Source organism: Triturus cristatus, chromosome 1_2 (assembly GCF_964204655.1).
Source record: "Triturus cristatus chromosome 1_2, aTriCri1.1, whole genome shotgun sequence".
Lineage (NCBI taxonomy): Eukaryota > Metazoa > Chordata > Amphibia > Caudata > Salamandridae > Triturus > Triturus cristatus.
The window spans coordinates 455,013,728-455,032,306 of record NC_140580.1 but is presented as its reverse complement, the minus strand read 5'-3'; the positions used below and the strand labels follow the sequence as shown (position 1 = coordinate 455,032,306).

Below are 18,579 nucleotides of genomic sequence, written 5' to 3'. Positions count from 1 at the left end.
CTGCACATGGGTGGGAATTGTTTATGTCCTGCGTGTTGGGTGTTCCAAATAGGTTTTCAGCTCCTCAATCAGGTCCAATATGGTCTGTGGGTGCAGCCTGTACTTGTCATCGATGTCCTCTTCAGTCTGCTGGAACAGAGTGATGTGCAGCCTGAAGATACGTTCCTATCTCATTCTCCTCTGTGCAATAGCCTGAATACGCAGCCTCCTGGCTATCACAAACAGTGCTGCCATTGTGGAAGGATCTGTTGCATTGTGGGCTGGTTTAAGTACCTTGCACATGCTTACCACCTGCATGCACTTGGTGTTAATTGCGATTTCTTAATTTACAAATTTATCAATTTTGCAATTTCCGAATTTGACATACATGTACTTGCGATTTCTTAGATGCGATACCCTGTTTGCGAATTTCGCAAACTAAGAAAATCGCTATTTAGGAATTCGCAAGGATATCCGCAGAATTTTGGTTTCGCAGAATTAGAAATCGCAATTTTTGCGATTTCTTAGTTTGCACTGCCAATGTGTCTCATACATCTCAAATAGCGATTTTTTATTCGCAAACGCTGTTTTTTGCGATTTGCAGCATTTGCGAATAAAAATGAGTTTCATACATATGCCCCCAGATGCGCAATTTTCGTACAACAGAGGAAGCTGTCAGCCTGATAGACAGTATAAAAAAGAGTGAAATATCTTGAGGGATAATCCTGAATTGAAATTGAAATTGAAGAAATGAGGTTAAGTAATCAGAGGTACCGGAGATTGACTGAGTGGCGGGGCATGAGGTGGGGGGCACTGCTATTCCTTCTCTTCGGTGGCCCAACATGCACAATGCCTGATAGTCAAGGCAGGGAGAGGGTGGTAAAGGAGGAGGGTATGGCACTGGTCGGGGAGCAGTGGGACATTTGTTTTTAAAAAAAGTCTTCAACACCTATATTGTTTTGGCCCATTATGAAAATAGCTCATCAAAGACCCCCAGGTGATATAAAATGTGTCCGACTTAGAGCACCCCCAGGTGACATAACATTTTTCCAACTTAAATTAGATGGGTGGGGATGACAATAAGCTTTAAATTTCAACCTTGAACGTAAACGGCCTCAGATCTAAAAAGAGGCAGTGGTTGGTGATGAAATACCTGGAGGACTCTAAAGCCCAGGTTGTTATCTTATGAGAAATCCATCTAACGGCAAGTGAGAGCAGGGGTCCTTATGCAAAACTAAGATGGGTCGAAAGTTATGCTGTATCTGACCAATCAGAATACTGTAAGGGGGTCGCGATACTTATTAGGAGGGCGTCAGGGAATGAGCTGATTTCTTCTCAAATGGATGGCTCTGGTAGGTGAGTTTTAGCAACTCTCAAATGTTTTGGGACACAGTTTGTCAGCGCTGGTTTTTATGGCCCAAATGTGGACGACCCCCAGTATATTGTGGACTTACAACTGACCCTTGTAGCGGTAACCACCTCCATAATTATAGGGGGGAGGCTTTAATACTCTATTAGATCCTATGTTGGATGGGTCCACTTGCAGGAGGGGAGCCCAAGCGCCTAAGACAAGACAGGCCCTTAAGCATATGATGAATGAAATGTGACTGGTTGACACATGGAGATATTTAATGGGGCAAAAGCGAGGATTCACCTTTCATAGTAAAAAGTATAATCATTTTTCAAGGTTGGATCATTTGCTAGAGGATAGTGCCTGTGATGGGATATTAAAAGAGGTCCATATATCACCAGGACATATCTCTGATCACGCAGTGGTTAGTGTCACACTAATGGGAATCAGAGCAAGTCACAATGCGAGATGGACATTGAAAAGATCCATCTTATTAGACCCAGACATTTCCATCCTTTTGGAAAAAACAACTAAGGAGTATGTCCAGGATAATGCCCACTCAGCCTCCATTGGAGTTATTTGGGATACCTTTAAGGCGTGCGCATGAGACGTCCTACAAAGTCAGGTCTCCTATAAGGTGGATAGGGCTGAGACGAGAAAATTGGACGAGAAAATTGGGAAGTTAGAAGCTAAGTTGCAGCAAGGGACAGGGAATATACAAAACAGAGAGGAGGTCATAAAACAGCTGGAGGAAGCTAGAGTAAATTATAAGAACAGTCTAGAGACAAAATGTAGGGAGAGGTAAGCAACAGGGCATATGTAACAATTTGAGTATGGTGAGAAGGCTGGAGCACTGTTAGCATGGAAATCGAGGGACGAGAGGGCACAAAACCCCATCGGGAAGCTGGTTATCAACCCCCAAGGTGACACTACGAACAAGGAAGAGGACATTCAAGCCAGCCTGGTCTCATTCTTCTCAGAACTGTATGCGGAAGAAGTGTGCCCTGATGAGAAGACCCTAAAACAATGGCTAAATAGTGTCAGACTACCCGTTCTTACAACGGAGGGCAGGAATAGCATGGGCGCCCCAATTACTGAGGGGGAAATAAGAGAACAGCTTTTGCATATAAGGAATGGAAAGGTGGTAGTTTTAAATTTGCTACACCCTGAGGTATACAAACTAATAATAGATTAAAGAGTTCCGGAAATGAAGTCACTCTTCAACACAGTCTATAAGGGGGAAGAGCCGATCCCAAACTCATGGAGGGAGGTTATAATTGTCTTGATCTTAAAACCCCCAAAGGACCCGAGGACGGCTGACTCATACCGGCCAATCTCCTTGCTGAATGTAGATTATAAAATTTACACTGGCATCTTGGCTGGGAGATTGGCAAAGATGGCCCCCCAATTGATACATATGGATCAGAAGGGCTTCGTACCTAAAAGATAAATCCAAGAACGTACATTGTTGTAAATTGGGACTACAGATCTGGCAGTTGCGCATTTGATTCCCTTGGCGGTGATCACCATAGACGCTGCCAAGGGTTTTGACCGAGTCAGTTGGGTATTTCTTTGGGCAGTTCTGGGATCAATGGGTTTTAGTGTTGGTTTTGTTATGGCACTACGAAGGCTATATGAGTGCCCTACGGCCAAAACCCTCCTAAATGGTTCCCTGACGAAGAGCTTCAATATTTACAGAGGGATGAGGCAAGGATGCCACTTGTCGCCCCTCTTGTTTGATATATACATCAAACCATTGGCGCATATCTTGAGGAAAGATGATCAGATAGTCCCTATTGACCTACTCCCCTCCCGCAATAAAATAGCTTTATATACAGATGATTTGATAATCTACACCTCTGACCTGGCTCGTATATTACCTAGGGTGGAACAGCAGACAAAAGAATACGGGGCAGTATCCGGATACTTAGTGAACATCTCTAAGAAGGAGGTAATGTGCTGGACTATGGAGCATGGGGGAGGTAGAGTGTGTGGGGATAAAATATTTAGGAATTTTTATAGTTCATAAAATTGATGAGATTCCATCATGTAACCTGAAGAGGATGACAGGTCATTATCCAGGTAGAAGAACTTACCATTAACGATTTATGGGAGGGTCAAACTAATAAAAATGTCTATTCTCCCGAAGTTGACATACTTATTCAACAGCATCCCACTCATATCCCCAAAGGAAGAAATAAATAAAATATAGGGGAAAATAACTAGTTTCATCTGGGCATCTCGGGGGGTACGGATTTCCTGGAAAAGTTAAGACACAATCTCAGAAGGGTGAATTAGCCTTGCCAGATCTAAGTCTCAAGGGCATTTTAATTTGAAACCTTTGTATGCTTATGGGGGGGCCTGATACTTCTGCCTGGGGCTCATTATTGGGGGAAATGAATAAAGAGTTCAGTCCAGTATCTTTCCTTTATAAATTCGGCGCTCAAAAATTCTTTTAAAAAGTTAGGTTAAAGGTTTTAAAAACCGCATTGAGTCTTTGGTGTGGAATAAGGAAGATGCGAAAAATCAGGTATTATTCAGAATTCGCACCGATTTGGGAATCCCCTTGGACACCGGAATGTTTGAAGGATGGACTGAGTCTTCCCTGAAAACAAGCAGGGATATCCAAATGGGGAGACTTGATATCAACGGAAGGTGTGTTACCTTGGGAGATGTTGAGCACAAAGGCGGGTAATGGATTGTCTAGATCTAAGTATATGCAACTTATATCATGGTTCACAACAGCCTCTCTGGAGACATGTGGGCTATGGGACTTTAAGGTCCTCCTCCAAGAAGTTACCCCAAAAAGTAAAGAAGTGGCAAAGTTGTACAGATTATTCCTGGAGGCAGAGAAAGAGAAATTGGAGGCCCCCTATGTGATCTGGTCTGATGTACTCCAGGAAGAAAGCATATGATCTCTTTGGATGGACTCTCAAAAATTTCAAATGTTACACCTGCAAACTTTAAACGTCACCACTTTTATGTAATCAACAGGCTGTACTAGATGCCTCAGAGAGTGGCTACGTTTACGACACAGCCAGTACCCAGATGTAAGAGATGTAACCTCCTAAGAGCTAATGATGTACACATCTTCTTTACATGCCCTGAGATAAAATAATATTGGAAGATGGCGGAAACGACTATGAGGTGTATTTTGGGGGAACATGTTGTTTTGACAGAGGCCTTGGTACTCTTAGTGATGGACAATGCTACGCATAACTAACCCCGGGCGTAGTACTCCGCTTCGCCCACGGAGTGTACGTAGCGCTGCTTGCTTCGCAATTTTCGAAGTAGGCGTAGCAGGCAGCGCTATGCACACGCCAGGTCGAAGCAGAGCAGCCTGCCGCCCGCCACCCGCCTCCCGCCTGCCCTCCTTTTGAAATAATGTAAAGTGTGATAAAAAAATTAAATATAATGACTTACCTGCAGCACGGCGTCCTGGGGCTCCCTCTTCCTCATTGCCGATAACTTCTTTTCACAAATGCGCATGCGCGGACGCCTGCGCATGCGCATTTCTCGCAACAAATGCGCATGCGTGGGCGTCCGCGCATGCGCATTTGTGAAAAGAAATTGTGGAAGAGGGAGCCCCGGAGACGCCGCGCTGCAGGTAAGTCATTATATTTAATTTTTTATCATACTTTACATTATTTTAAAAGGAGGGCGGGCGGGAGGCGGGTGGCGCGCAGCCCCACTACGCCCACTATGCCCAGGCCTGCGCATAACACCTTGATTAGTAATAGTAAGCAAAGGGGCCTAGCATTTTACCTGTTGCTCTTGGCCAGGCGAAAATTTGTAAACACTGGCTAGACCCTGCTCCCCCACATCCTACGGGGTGGTTAAAAGTGGCCAAGTGAAGTTGTAACATGGATATTAAATGCAATTCACGACGGGTAGGGTACATTTGGGAGGACTTTATAAAGTGGGAAGGTTAACACTTATGACATTAAGTAGGGTGGTTGGAAAAGCACTTATATACAGCCTTATGATTACACAAGGTCATGGCCCTGGCGGTGGTTTAGTGCCCTCCAGATACGACTGAGCCTGGGAGGTTCAAGGCAAGTGAATGCAATGAACCGCAAGATAGATCGAGGGTGCAAAAATGGTCCAAGAGTTGCAGACGACCATGGTGATATGAGGACTACAAAAAAGATAAATAGCGTTAGCAGCACAAGTATGATTCCGGACGCTCGTTTTTTGCTAGGCTTCAGCTATGTTCTTTATAATTTTGTAAATGCAGGTTTTTAGTAAGGCACAGTTCTTGAGGATTGTAAAAGTTCTCCAAAACAAATTGACTCAGTTCTTTAATTTGGAAATCCTTTTCAAGAATTTTGATTGGAACACAGAGTTCTCTAAAGGTGGTTCATTCAAACTTGGATTGTTTTAGCAAAAGGAGTGATATGTTTCTTTTTCCAATAATTCAATGCCAAATAAGTCCATTAAGGTGCAGCATATGTTTGACTTGGTATCTTAGCTCTTTTGGACCTTCTCACTGATGGTCCTTCATCATTACTGTCACTTTGTTCAGACTACTAGAGACTACTCCAATTGTTTGTGGTACCCTTCCCTCTGCCAAAATGCGTCTCAATCTGTCTTGTCTTCTGGGGCAATGGTCTCTGTGTGCTACTCGTGTTTCAGGTTTATTGTCCCCATTGGTGAGGTCAAAATCATGCCTAGTTAGCCCTTCTTCTCATGACCCTTCGGTACCTACAAGAGCTGACTCTCTTGGCCCTTGCTCAGGACCAGTGCACATAGTCCCAGTAACTGAACCCCCCTTTACAGTTTGTCTAACCGAAGTTGGTTGTCTCTCTGTAACCCCCAGCATATCCAAAACAGGCAATGTATCTTCAGGAGGACATGAGACTCTGCGAGTATGGGTGGCATGCACCCAATTTGGAAGACTACCACACTTAACAGCAGTTGTGGTTACCAGAATAACCTGGAACACCCCATGATAATTAGGCTCTGAACACTACTTGTATACATGTTTTTTCACCAGGACCCAATCACCAGGACTGAGGTTATGGCACTGACACAGAGAACGCACCACGTCAGACAATCCTTAACAGTAATCGAGCACCAAACCATCTGTAATATTCACCAAAGCATTAGAAGGAACTTCAGGCTGTCTCATAGCCCTCCCCATAATGACTTTGTGAGGAGATAGTCCTGTTCTTCTGTCTGGGGTACATCTCAAACTCATGAACACAAGAGGCAATGCATCAGGCCATTTTAGAGAAGTTGAAGCACACACCTTTGCCAGCCTAGATTTCAATGTTACATTTATCTGCTCCACAATTCCAGAGGGTTCTGGATGATAGGCACAGTGGAGCCCTTGGTCAATTTGTAATGCTGCACATAGCATCTTTAGGACCTCATTGTTAAATTTGGTCCCTCATTCTGACTGTACAGAAGTTGGATATCTAAAACATGGTTACAACTCCCTCAAAAGCAACTTGGCGACAGTTAGACTGTAATTTCATCTTGTTGGGTAAGCTTCCACCCAATGCAAGAATATACAAACAATGACAAAAATGAATTTTAAGCCATTGCACTTGGGCATCTCGACAAAATCAAGCTGCATTCATTTAAAGCAACATCCTGACTTCACTACATGACTCATTGTGACTGCTGTTATTTTTCCCGCATTTTGTTGTTAACACACCATTCAGCAATGACAAAGAGCTTCTGCTACTGATCTGAACCATGTGTTAAACCATGCCTGGTGAAAGAGCCACATCATAGCATCCCTCTCAATGTGTGCAGGACCAAGATAGTATCACACCAAGGGAGGCAGTAAACTATCTGGTAATACAGGTCTCCCATCAGTGTATACCCACACCTCATCTTCTTGCCTTCTAATGCAAGCTGCTCTGATCCATTCTTGTTTCTCAGCATCTGGTACCTCATCATGTAAAGATTTCAGTTCCTCCCACATATCTACAGTGGATAAATAACAGCTTGCAATCTGTGACATCAGTGCTCTCTCTCAGGGGATCTCAATTGTAGGTGTAGACATTTAGAGCACAATAACGCACCGTCTCAGCCGCATATCGGTTTATGACTGTGACATAATCATTGCCCTGCCAATGGGCAGCACACCACACAACAGCAATTTGAGCAGGCAATTGTGGTGACAGTAAGAGGTTTCTCACTCTCTCTCTCTGTTACAGATCGGGGTCTGAGGAGGTCATGAACCACCGCCGTGACAATTGCCAGCAGATTTCGATTTTCGGCTCGTCCACCCATAGGGTTGGGCTGAATGATGACATCCCCTGGGGAGAAATGAATAGATAATCCCATAATTCTCCCATTAAAGACCATATTACTCTATATGGATGACCCACCCTGCACCCCATAAAGGAGGCAGATCACACGGATGGTATTACCCCAGTGATCCATCCTTTCATGATACATACATCCATGTTGAACCACACTTCAGTTGCCCACAACCACCCATACTAAGGGAGGTTTATCCCATAGACGAGCATTGATGAATCTAAATTTTGAATCTAAACTTTATTTTTCATTGTAACTGAATTTTAACATGTGGTGAATATGATCACCTTGAAAAACAAGGAGAGGGGCTCCCCTACTCAAAAGGGACAGAGCACCAATAGACTCACAAGTCAAAAATCAATTCTCTCTTTAGAGATACTTTAAAGTATGCATCCACAAACAGATATCCACAACAGTCATATACAGTCAACCACACCTCATCAAGGCAGCACTCCACTCAGGATGTTAAGGCACTTATAAAAATATTTAATGAAAATCTTGCAATAACTCAATAAAACAAAGTAAAAAAAGGTTCCAAAATACATTCAATATACTTTAAAAGACTTAATATTTTACAACTTTTCAAATTTGTAAAAACTCCAACAACCCATTGGAAAGGAATATGATGAGACACTTAAATTTGTCCTATAGGTGTTAATTTGTGATAATAGAGGAATTAATTCTCAGTCTTTGCATATTTACTCTCTTTAATAAATGTAACAAAAATTCCAGTGAGGACGCGTTTCAGTGGGTTAACTCAATCAGACCACCTTCATCAGGACAAACAAGTAATTTAATCTTCTCCTTTCCACCTTTTTCAAAAAAGGATCTTTTTTCATAAAACGTACTATATAAAAGAATGAGAAAAAATCTTTTTCCTTTACACCATGGGAAACCCAATACATTACAATTATCCAATTGTCCCCGTTATCTTTGTGCTTTAAAAAAACATTGCGTGAATTTTTAAACCAAACCATGTAACTTTTCTTAAACACTGAGTGCTCCAACATCCCTCATTGATTTTACCACATTCATACCTCCATACCACTCTCACCACCACGTGTGGCCTGACATGCAATCATGCTCTTGTGCATTTATGAAAGCGCAACTTACCGGTTCCAATGCACTCAGTAACAGGCTGTATTAAGTCGAGGCCCATTGTTCACGGATGATTTTACGTATCTAAAACAGAGGATATCCTCATCATCATTATTACCATACCTATTGGACACCACTGTTTCCCTGTAGAGTTTTGTTAAATAAATGTTATGGTGCCACATGGGGGGGCACTATAACTCGGATGTTACATAAGATTATCAGGGGTGTTTCTATGAATTCTCAATCTCTCCCTCTAAACATATATATATATATATATATATATATATATATATATATTCACTGAAAAAAACGTAGGTTTCAGGGGTGTTATAGTTAGCTGGACATTTCCCTCGTACAAAACCCTAGAATTCCCCCGTTATAGTTAGTTCAGCTAACTATAACTCGCGCGCCCCCGCAATACACTGCTGATGACGTCACATATTACATCACTCATGACATGGTCAGTGACATCGCTGATGACATCACTGATGACATCTCAAATGACATCAGTGAATTTCTAAAGTTTTTTAAATGCCAATTCCTAACTATAACGTGCATGAAACCTATGGTTTTTTCAGTGAATTTCAAAGGTTTTTTTAAATGCTAATTTCTCTCTAAAGCTATGATGTTTAATGATTTTCATTGAATTTCTAAATTTTTCAATTTCAGTGTGTCAATTCCTTTAATTATATTTTTTTTAAAAACTTTTTTATCACCTGTTTTAACTTATTTTTTCAATTAATTCTTTTAAAAATTTAAAAAATATTTGTTTTTATTGGGTTTTTAAAAAAAATGTTAATGTTTTAGAATACAGTTTTATATTTTTTTAAATATTTTTTAAACTATATTTTCCAAACTTTATTTTTTATTGTTTTTTTCCATTTTTTTGGGATCCGCGCACCCAACGCGTTAGGAACCGCGCACCCTGCATGCATTTCGCTGTTTAAAAAAAAATTGTTAATGTTTTAAAATATGTCAGAGGTGTCTTACAAAACAGGCCATATCTCTAGTATTACTAGAAAAGTGCCAAGTTTGAATTCCATGATCACAATGGGATATAACAAACTAAAGATCAAAAACCCTCAAGATTAGGCTAAATAGAATATGTTATGCCATACTGTTTAATTCTCACAAGCAGACATGACGTCTCAAATGTTCCAGGGGTTTTTGATCTTTAGTTTGTTATATCCCGTTATGATCATGGAATTCAGACTTGACACTTTTCAAGTAATACTAGAGATATGGCCTGTTTTTTAAGACACCTTTGACATACTATAACTGAGAATTCAGTCATGAAATTAGGATATTGTACAACTGGTTGTGTTTGTTTGAACTGGAGTAGCGCTTCCAGATTTATTCTTTTGATAATATGAATTTTAATCTTACAGATATATAATTTGGCACTTGGAATAGGAGGGATTTACCGAGACTCCACACGAGTGATAGTGACAATATTTTGACCCTATTACAGATGATTTGTATATACAAGTTAACTTATTTGCTCTTGGGCTCTCACATTTTTCGGTTCGTGCGAGGGAACCGCAGGCTTTTGAACTATTGATTCTAATATGATTCTTTTCTATTCGCACTTTGGGTGATGGTACTCTTACTGTCGGTGTTAGAATCCGGGTTCTCTGGTTGGCACAGTTAGGTACTTGTGACAAGCAGGGGACCTTTCCTCTAGTCAGGGTAAGGGGTTACACTCCTAAAATAACCCCTGCTCACCCTCTAGGTAGCTTGGCGCGAGCAGACAAGGCTTATCTCAGAGCGTTATAGGTTAAGCATTTGTGAACACATACAGTAACCAAGTGACAACACTACAAATGAACACCACACAGGTTTTTATATTAAAAATAAGGATTCCTTATATAGAGTTACCACAAGACCATTAAACGACAAAAATACACAATACTGTTACTTTAGATGGTAGAAATTTTGCTTAGTTCTCTTAAGTTCTTAAATGCGACACTTTAAGTCAATGTACCTTAGATGCGACATGCAGGGCAACGAAAGTGTTGCAACAAGGCTGATGCGATTAAGTTTTTGGTGCAAAGAAATAAAGACGTGAAGATCTTCCAGATGCGTTGCGCTTCTCCGATGTTGTGAGAAGACTCATCTCGCTGCGTCGGCTGCAGCGGCGTCACCCCTTTACGCGATGCGATGACAGCGGCCTTGGCAGCGGCACTCTTCTCTGACGTTTGCGAGACACTTCCGCTCGATGCGATGCTGCAGCGGCGTCACCCCTTTACGCGATGCGACGATAGCAGCTCTGACGGCGGCACGCTTCCCCGTGGATGCGAGGCTCTTTTCTTGATAAGGTGCAATGCGACAGCTACGATGGCTGTGATGGCGACACGCTTCTTCCTCGATAAGATTTTTAGCTGGAACGTTGCGGGTATCTCGAGGAAGCTGGGACTACCAGACTGGAACGCCCTTGTGGAGGGTTACTCTATTTGCATTTTTCAAGAAACATGGTGCAGGGAGCCCTGCCATAAGGTAGGATATTTTACATATTTTTTTACCGCTGTCCCCCCTGTTTTAGTGAAGGGACGCCCTTCGGGTGGTCTCCTCATATGGGTTGATGTCGCTCTCGATTGTCAGGTGGTTCAGCACCCCACCAACTCTCCCGATCTCCTCAATATTACTATATAGGGTGCACGGGGTGGCCTCCTCCTGGACATCTTTAACATCTACGCCAGAGGCACGAAGGGTGGTATACAATCGGCCACAATTTCCCTATTAGAAGGTCTGCTCAGGCAGTGCCCCAATAAATCTCGCATCTTGGTGGCAGGAGACCTGAACTGTACGTTCGAGCCTTTGGGCTTGGACGATACATTGGGAAGTGGTGAGGAGGACTCCAGGAGGGGGATTCCTGCCCTAGCGCTGCCTCCTATCAAGAGGTGGACCCAAGTGGCGGTACAGATTAATTCCCTCAACATGGAATTTGACCTTAGGGCTGTTAATGGGAGGTCAAAGTCTGACTTAGTGGGAGCTCATACTTATAATAGGCCGAATCATACGTCTAGAATAGATTATATTCTTCTTGACGTAAGTCTATGGAGCATCCTGAAGGATATGGAGATCATACCGACAACTGAGAGTGATCATAATCTCCTCTCGCTCGTCCTCTTTCCCCAGTGGTTAACTGATAAGGGGGGATTATCATCTTATATAGCTCCAAACCCCCACGAAGTTTTCCCATCCAATTGTGGTAGACGGCTGAAGTGGGCTAATCTTATCATGTCCGAAGAGAAAGTGGCAGATATAGGGGTACTCCTGGCTGCAGCACAGTGCAAATTGAAGTCGCTGACCCGATCGCCAGAGGAGGTCATGCTGACCTTCTGCGACTTAATTAGGGCGCTGAGCAACCTGTTTATTCTCCCTAGCATGGCTCCTCGTGCTAACAAGAAGAAGTTGCTGCCCAAAACGCAGGGTTGGTTTACAAAAAAATGCAGAGTCAAGAAAAAAGCGCTGGTAGGGGCTGTCAAATCTAAATCCCAGGTTGCAATTAGGCTCGCAAGGAAAGATTACTCCCAGACCTTAAAGGTAGCAAAAAGAGAGGGGGAGGAGAAGTTCTGGGCGGACCTCATGGCTGCAAGCTTGAACAGGAATGCTAAGGGATTTTGGAGTTTGGTAAGAACCAGGGAAAGGCCTGTTGGCACATTGCTGACATGTAATATCCCAGCTCAGAATTGGTTTAGCCACTTCTTGTCCCTTTATACCCCTGCCGAGGGGGTCCTTAATGACTCCTTTGCTCTGTTGGTCGAGGCAAGGGACACTGAGGCCGATGCCTTTACTGACAGAGAAGTGGAGGTCGTAATCAAGTCCCTGGTCCCCCTAAAAGCTGCTGGGCCTGACGGGATACCCGGTGACTTGTTACGTGCCAATCCCAAGCAATGGGGGAAGTTGGTTTCCACTCTACTGAATGCTATTATGGGGGGAGCATCTGTACCTGAATCCTGGAAAGGGGCGGAGGTTGTCCCGATATTCAAGAAGGGATGTCGGGACAACCCTGCTAACTATAGGCCCATAAGCCTTATCGATTCATCCCAAAAGGTGGCAGGGAAGGTGATCCTGGGGAGGATCCTCCAATGGGTGGATGATAACAAGATCCTGTCAGATTTCCAGGCTGGTTTTCGCTCTGGAACCGGGACCATCGAGCAAGCCTTCAGACTGGCGCTCCTGCATTGGAAGGTGGTGGTGCTGGGCAAGGGCAGTCTTTATCTGGCCTTTATCGACCTCAAGACTGCCTTTGACCTGGTACCCAGGGAGGAACTGTGGAGGGTCTTGCAGGGTTTGGGGGTGCCTTCTTATATCCTATCACTCCTGATAAAATTACACACAGGCAATTATGCGCAGGTGCGGTGGGGTAACAATGGGGAGAAAACTGATAGAATTCCAGTGAGTAGGGGCGTCCACCAGGGATGTGTGTTAGCTCCCACCCTATTCTCTCTCTATGTGAATGGTGTGGTTGAGTATCTGCTACAAGAACCTGCTGATGCACCCTCCCTGGCGGTCACTCGGATCCCCACACTGCTCTTTGCAGATGATACCCTCCTCATTGCAAAGACCCCCCAGGGCCTCCAAAAACTTCTTAACCGATTCCAGGAGTTCTGTTCCCTTAGGGGATTGGTGATCAATGTTGACAAGACCAAATATTTGATCATGAATCCTCCTGGGAAACTGGGGCGCCTCCCGGTCTTGAACTCTGCTCACCTGGAGAGGGTATCAGAGTTTGACTACCTGGGAATCCGCCTTAGCGACTCTATGAGTTGGACTCCGCACATTCACAAGATGCTCCTTAACCACAAAAGGGTGGGTGGTGTGTTGCTTAGGGAACATCGTTCTTCCACAAAACAATTTATTGCCCCAGCTGTGGAGATTTATAAAGCTAGAGGGGTTAGTGCTGCCTTGTATGGGGCGGAGTTGTGGGGTACAAGCAATCTCGATGTACTTGCAAAATCGGAGAGCAAATTCTTGAAAGATCTGATGGCTCTCCCTTTGAGCGCACCCACAGTTCCAGTGTTGCTGGATCTAGGCTGCAGATCAATTGCGGACCAACCTCGACTTCGTCCCCTGCTCCTGTGGGCCCGCTTGTGGAGGGTGCCCGAATTAGCCTCATATGCGGAGGGACTGTCCGAGGTGATGTCAATGGGGGGCTGGTATAGGATTAAATGGTTGAGGGATGTTAAACATCTTCTGGGGGAGTTGGGCTTAGGTGAAGCTTGGGTTACTCGATCTGCCCCTCCTAAAGCCACTTTAAAGAAATTGTATTGGGATTGGGTTTCGTCCAAATTCACTGTCGATCCACGCCTATGTAAGTCAACTGTAGCCTTTTTGAGGATTAAAGACGTGGTAGCTTACGAACCCTATCTCGACATGATTTCCATTCCATTTGATAGGGCTTTATATTTTAAATTTAGAGTAGGGATTCTACCTGTAGGTGACCTGATATCCCGGTGGAAATTGTCCCCCCAGCCCTCCCCCTTTTGTGCCCTCTGTTCCACGCGGGTCAAGACGGTGGCACATATTCTTTTTGAATGCCCTGACTATTGCTCTCCCAGGAGGCGCTGGCTCAAACCACTTTGTAGACAGTTGGGAACTCGCTATTACACTGTGGCCCTACGCAATTTATTGTCCGACACATCCACTTTGGTGGTTTGTGGTGTGTCCATATTTTTAAAGTGGACTTGGTTGATTCGTGCAAAAAGGCTTTCCGTATCAATTTAATCCTGATTTAAACTGTATTAATTGTATTTACTAAGTTATTGTTTTTTACCTTCTTTTTTTCTGGGAAAGTGTTTTATTTGTTGTTTTCCTTAACTGTTGAACTGCTTTCAAGATATTTTATGTATCGAAATAAAGCCTATCAATCAATCCTCGATGCGAGACTCTTCTCTTGATGCGGTGCGATGTGTCAGCTACGATGGCTGCGATGGGGACATGCTTCTTCGGCGTTGCGAGACACTTCTTGGATGATGTGAGACGCTTCCGCTCGATGAGATGCTGCAGCGGCGACACCCTTTACGTGATGCGACTAAAGCAGTTCCGACGGCAGCGCGCTTCTCCTTCTTGAGTCGCGCTTCCAGCTCCTTGCGACACGCAGTCCCTCAGAAGGCCCAACAACAGCAGCAGGCACTTCCAAAGAACTCTGGGGAGCTGGGGGGTGAAGTCCACTGGTCCTGGGACTTCGTTCAGGGGGCAAGCTCAGCACAAGCCCTTGGAGATCTTTTAAGCACAAGTTGAAATAAAGTCTTTGTAGTCTTTCTCCTCTCCTTTCAGCAGCAAGGCAACCACTGCAGGCCAATCCCCCAGGCCAGGGACTGTAATCCTCCTTACAGCTTTCCCGGTTCCTTCTCCTCAGGCAGAGGTTCTTCTTGTCAAGCAGGATCTAATTTCTTGGGAGCAGGGTCCCAATACTTATACCCCTAATTCCTTTGTTCCTCTGGGGTAGAGGGGCCTTTGCCCAGTCCAAACCAGTTCTTGAGCACTTTGTTGACATGACTCTGCCTTTCTATTCAGGGTGCAGGGCTGAGACATCAGCCGCTCCACAGGAGGTGGAGCCAGCATTGTGCTGGCAGAGCACAGCCCTATTCAGAGTCCAGGTGCACTCCTCCCACCCATCTGGATGTCAATCTCTCTATTCACCACCAGGCTACCTAGCCCTGCCCCTCTGGGTTTCCCCAGCCCTGTCACTCACACAAACCAGACAGGCAGATACACATCATAGCAGAGGCGGGCTGAAATGGTTAGGCACGCAAATACCAACTTTCTAAAAGTGGTATTTGCAAACACAGAATATTAAAATAAACTTTACTAAAAGATGTATTTTATTATTCTGAGTTCAGGCATACTAAACTCGATTTTCTACCATGTTCCTTGGGTCTGTTAGGATCATAGGATGTAACAATTCCAACAGCCCATTCTGGCCTATGGGAACATGTAGCCTTGCAATAGTGAAAAACGAAAATGGCTGTAATTCACTATTAGGACATGCCACACACATCAGGGCTTGTCCTACCTTATGCGTACAATGCACCCTGCCCTTGGGCCTACCATAGGGGTGACTAATATGAAGTTAAGGGAAGGTTTAGGGACTGGGAAGTGGGTGCACTTGCCCAGTCAGCATGACAGTACCAGACTGCACGCAGGTTCTGCAATGGCAGACCTTAGACACATCTTACCAGGCCGCTTCTGTGGGTGGCACAACCAGTGCTGCAAGCCCACCAGCAGCATTTGTATTTACAAGCCCTAGGCACTGCTGGTGCACTTTACTGGGGTCTGACAGTAAACCAAATAAGCCAATCATGGAATCCAACCAACAAATACATTTTAAATAGGGAGCACTTGCACTGTGGCACTGGTTGGCAGTGGTGCAGTGCTCTGAGCAGCTAACACCAGCAAAACACATGAGGCAATGGGACAAAAAGTGGAAGGGAGACCCAGGCCAAGGTGCTAGGTCTAACAGTCGGCCTGGAACTTTTTTAGCTTATGTGAATATCCTTTAATCTACTGTGGAGAAGAATTGTTTATTTATATAACTGTAGGAGTAACTTTGCCTTTTTTGGGTCTTGCAGCCCTGAAGAAGTCAAATATGCATTATGCTGCATTACGAAACACGTGTTGGCTGCATTTCGTTTGTATAAACTGAAGAACTGTTCATTTGTGATTTTGGATGTGGATTACTCTCTGTGCCACGAGAAGAATACTTGATCCAAAGAAAACAGAATAAACTCATGGACATTGAAACATGAACTATTTGGATTTGCATACTATTTCATGAACTGACTATATGATAAGTGATATTTGTTCCAGTTTTTGAGTGCTTGGGGAAGAGCATTCATCTGTAATTTACTGGAGTCGCGATTCCTTTGCTGTACCACAGTGTAGCATCGCGATGGAGCCTCAAACCCTTATAGGAGTTGAAAAACCTATTTCCAATAATACTAGTATTATTTTTTAACAACACACTACTTCTAAACATACTACTGATTTGGGAAAACTTACTTTAGTAGCATATCACTTATATATAAGTTAGTATTTCATATTTTAAAACCACAATTAAGTTTCAACCCTTCCCCCATTCTGGTTAAATCCTAGTTTCCATTGTAACACTTTCTGCAACATTCAACTGTACCAGAAGGTCGCAAGTTTACCATATTTTCAAATTCGGCACACTAGCTTATGAATGCAAATAGCAGGTGAGGTTGACTTTTGCAAAATATTACCTTATCCTATCTACTGTACCTTTCAAACATTTTTCAATAACCAGTCAGAAACATGCTTCTTCAGGAAAGTAAAATGCATCCTATTTTTTAATACACAATGTTTATGACCAACCAATCAGTTATCTGCTTTTTCTAAAACAGCACTCTCTCCACCATTTTAGATACCTCTCATTCCACCAACTGACTTACTCAGCTACAGATGTCTTCTGATTCCTTCCACAAATTCCCTTCAAAATGCTTACAGTGTGGATTGTAGGGCACAGCTGTGTTTTCAAGGGCAAAAGGTATTTTGAATGCAGAGGTATTGACAGACACCTAGGTTTGCAAAATGTCGATATTAAATGGTTTGCACAAAGAGGATTAAAGTGGCACCAATTGATGCCTTTGGTTAAAACCTTTTTGCTTCTCCAATCCCTCGACTTCATGATTGTGCACTGTCGTGTCAATGACCTAGGCACATTGACTGGGGTAGGGCTAGAAATCCTAATGAAGGATACCTTTGCACAATTTATGTTGCTTTTCCCTCAAACCTTCTTTGTATACTCTAATATATGCCAAAGACAGAAATGGAAGTGGTCAAATCAATTCTGTCCACAGATTGAGAAGGCTAGGAAGAATGTCAATAAAGCTGCTTCTGCTTACCTCAGAGACCATAGGATGGGCTCCATCTATAACATCAATGTCCGTTTTAATATGCATGATATCTACAGAAGTGATGGCGTTCCTTTCACAGATGAAGAAAACAGAGTGTTTGTCAACAAACTTAAGCTGTGCATCTACACTAACATGTTGCTCAAACAAAGTCATAATGAAAACAACAGCCCTTATTAGAGCCACCCTATAATCCAACAGTGAAACGTATTAATTTTTTGACATACATACTCTTTTTAAATATTTTCCGGATTCGTGAACCCGTCATGAATTTGCAAAACAAAAGCACAAATTCAATGTACTAGAACACATTACACTTTTCAAGTTTAAATTTAATTTATATCTTTTTTATATTCTTTCTAACTCTATCAAATTTAATGTGATTATTATACCAGCTCTATAAAAAATTCACAAATGCAACACTATCTTCTGAAATATATACTATTTAATTATTTATTTAAGGAGGATCCGCGAATTCCCCGCAACGTCACACTGGGGTGCAGTACTGAAAGCCATGATAGGGTTGCGACTCCTATCATCAGAGAAATGAAAATATTATTGCCCCCAATTCCATTGCCCGATATCGGCCCGGGGACCCCATACCCAGGGGCCTGGGCATTTTTTTAAAATAGCATTTTTAAAAAGTGAGAGGGGCTGCTTGGCCCATCTCATGACCCATTTTTGGCCCCGGGGACTGCATACCCTAGGGCTTAGCCAATCCTTTATTTTACAAAAAAAAAAAATGGGTAGGGGGCCTGGGCGGCCCCCTTACCTGTGTCATTTTGGGCACCGGAGACCCCATCTCCCGGGACTTGGCCTCTGGTTGGGGACCGTTGGGGGAGCCCTTATGGTTCTGGTCAACTTTACACCTCCTGCGGGCGCTGGCATTGCTTTTGGGCAAATGGAGCTGCTGACATGCAGTTCCCTTTGCCCAAAAGCAATTCTGCTTTGCTTCATGGAAGCAAGAGCAGTTTTCCTGCTCTCGCTTCCATGAAG

The 18,579-nt window shown here is 43.5% G+C and overlaps 1 protein-coding gene across 1 annotated transcript in view; it reads right to left on the bottom strand.

Annotated features, from left to right (window-relative positions):
* Nucleotides 1–18,579, bottom strand: part of DNTT (DNA nucleotidylexotransferase) — a 1,058,258-nt gene that overhangs the window by 397,820 nt on the left and 641,859 nt on the right. The gene's annotated exons all lie outside the window — the stretch shown is intronic.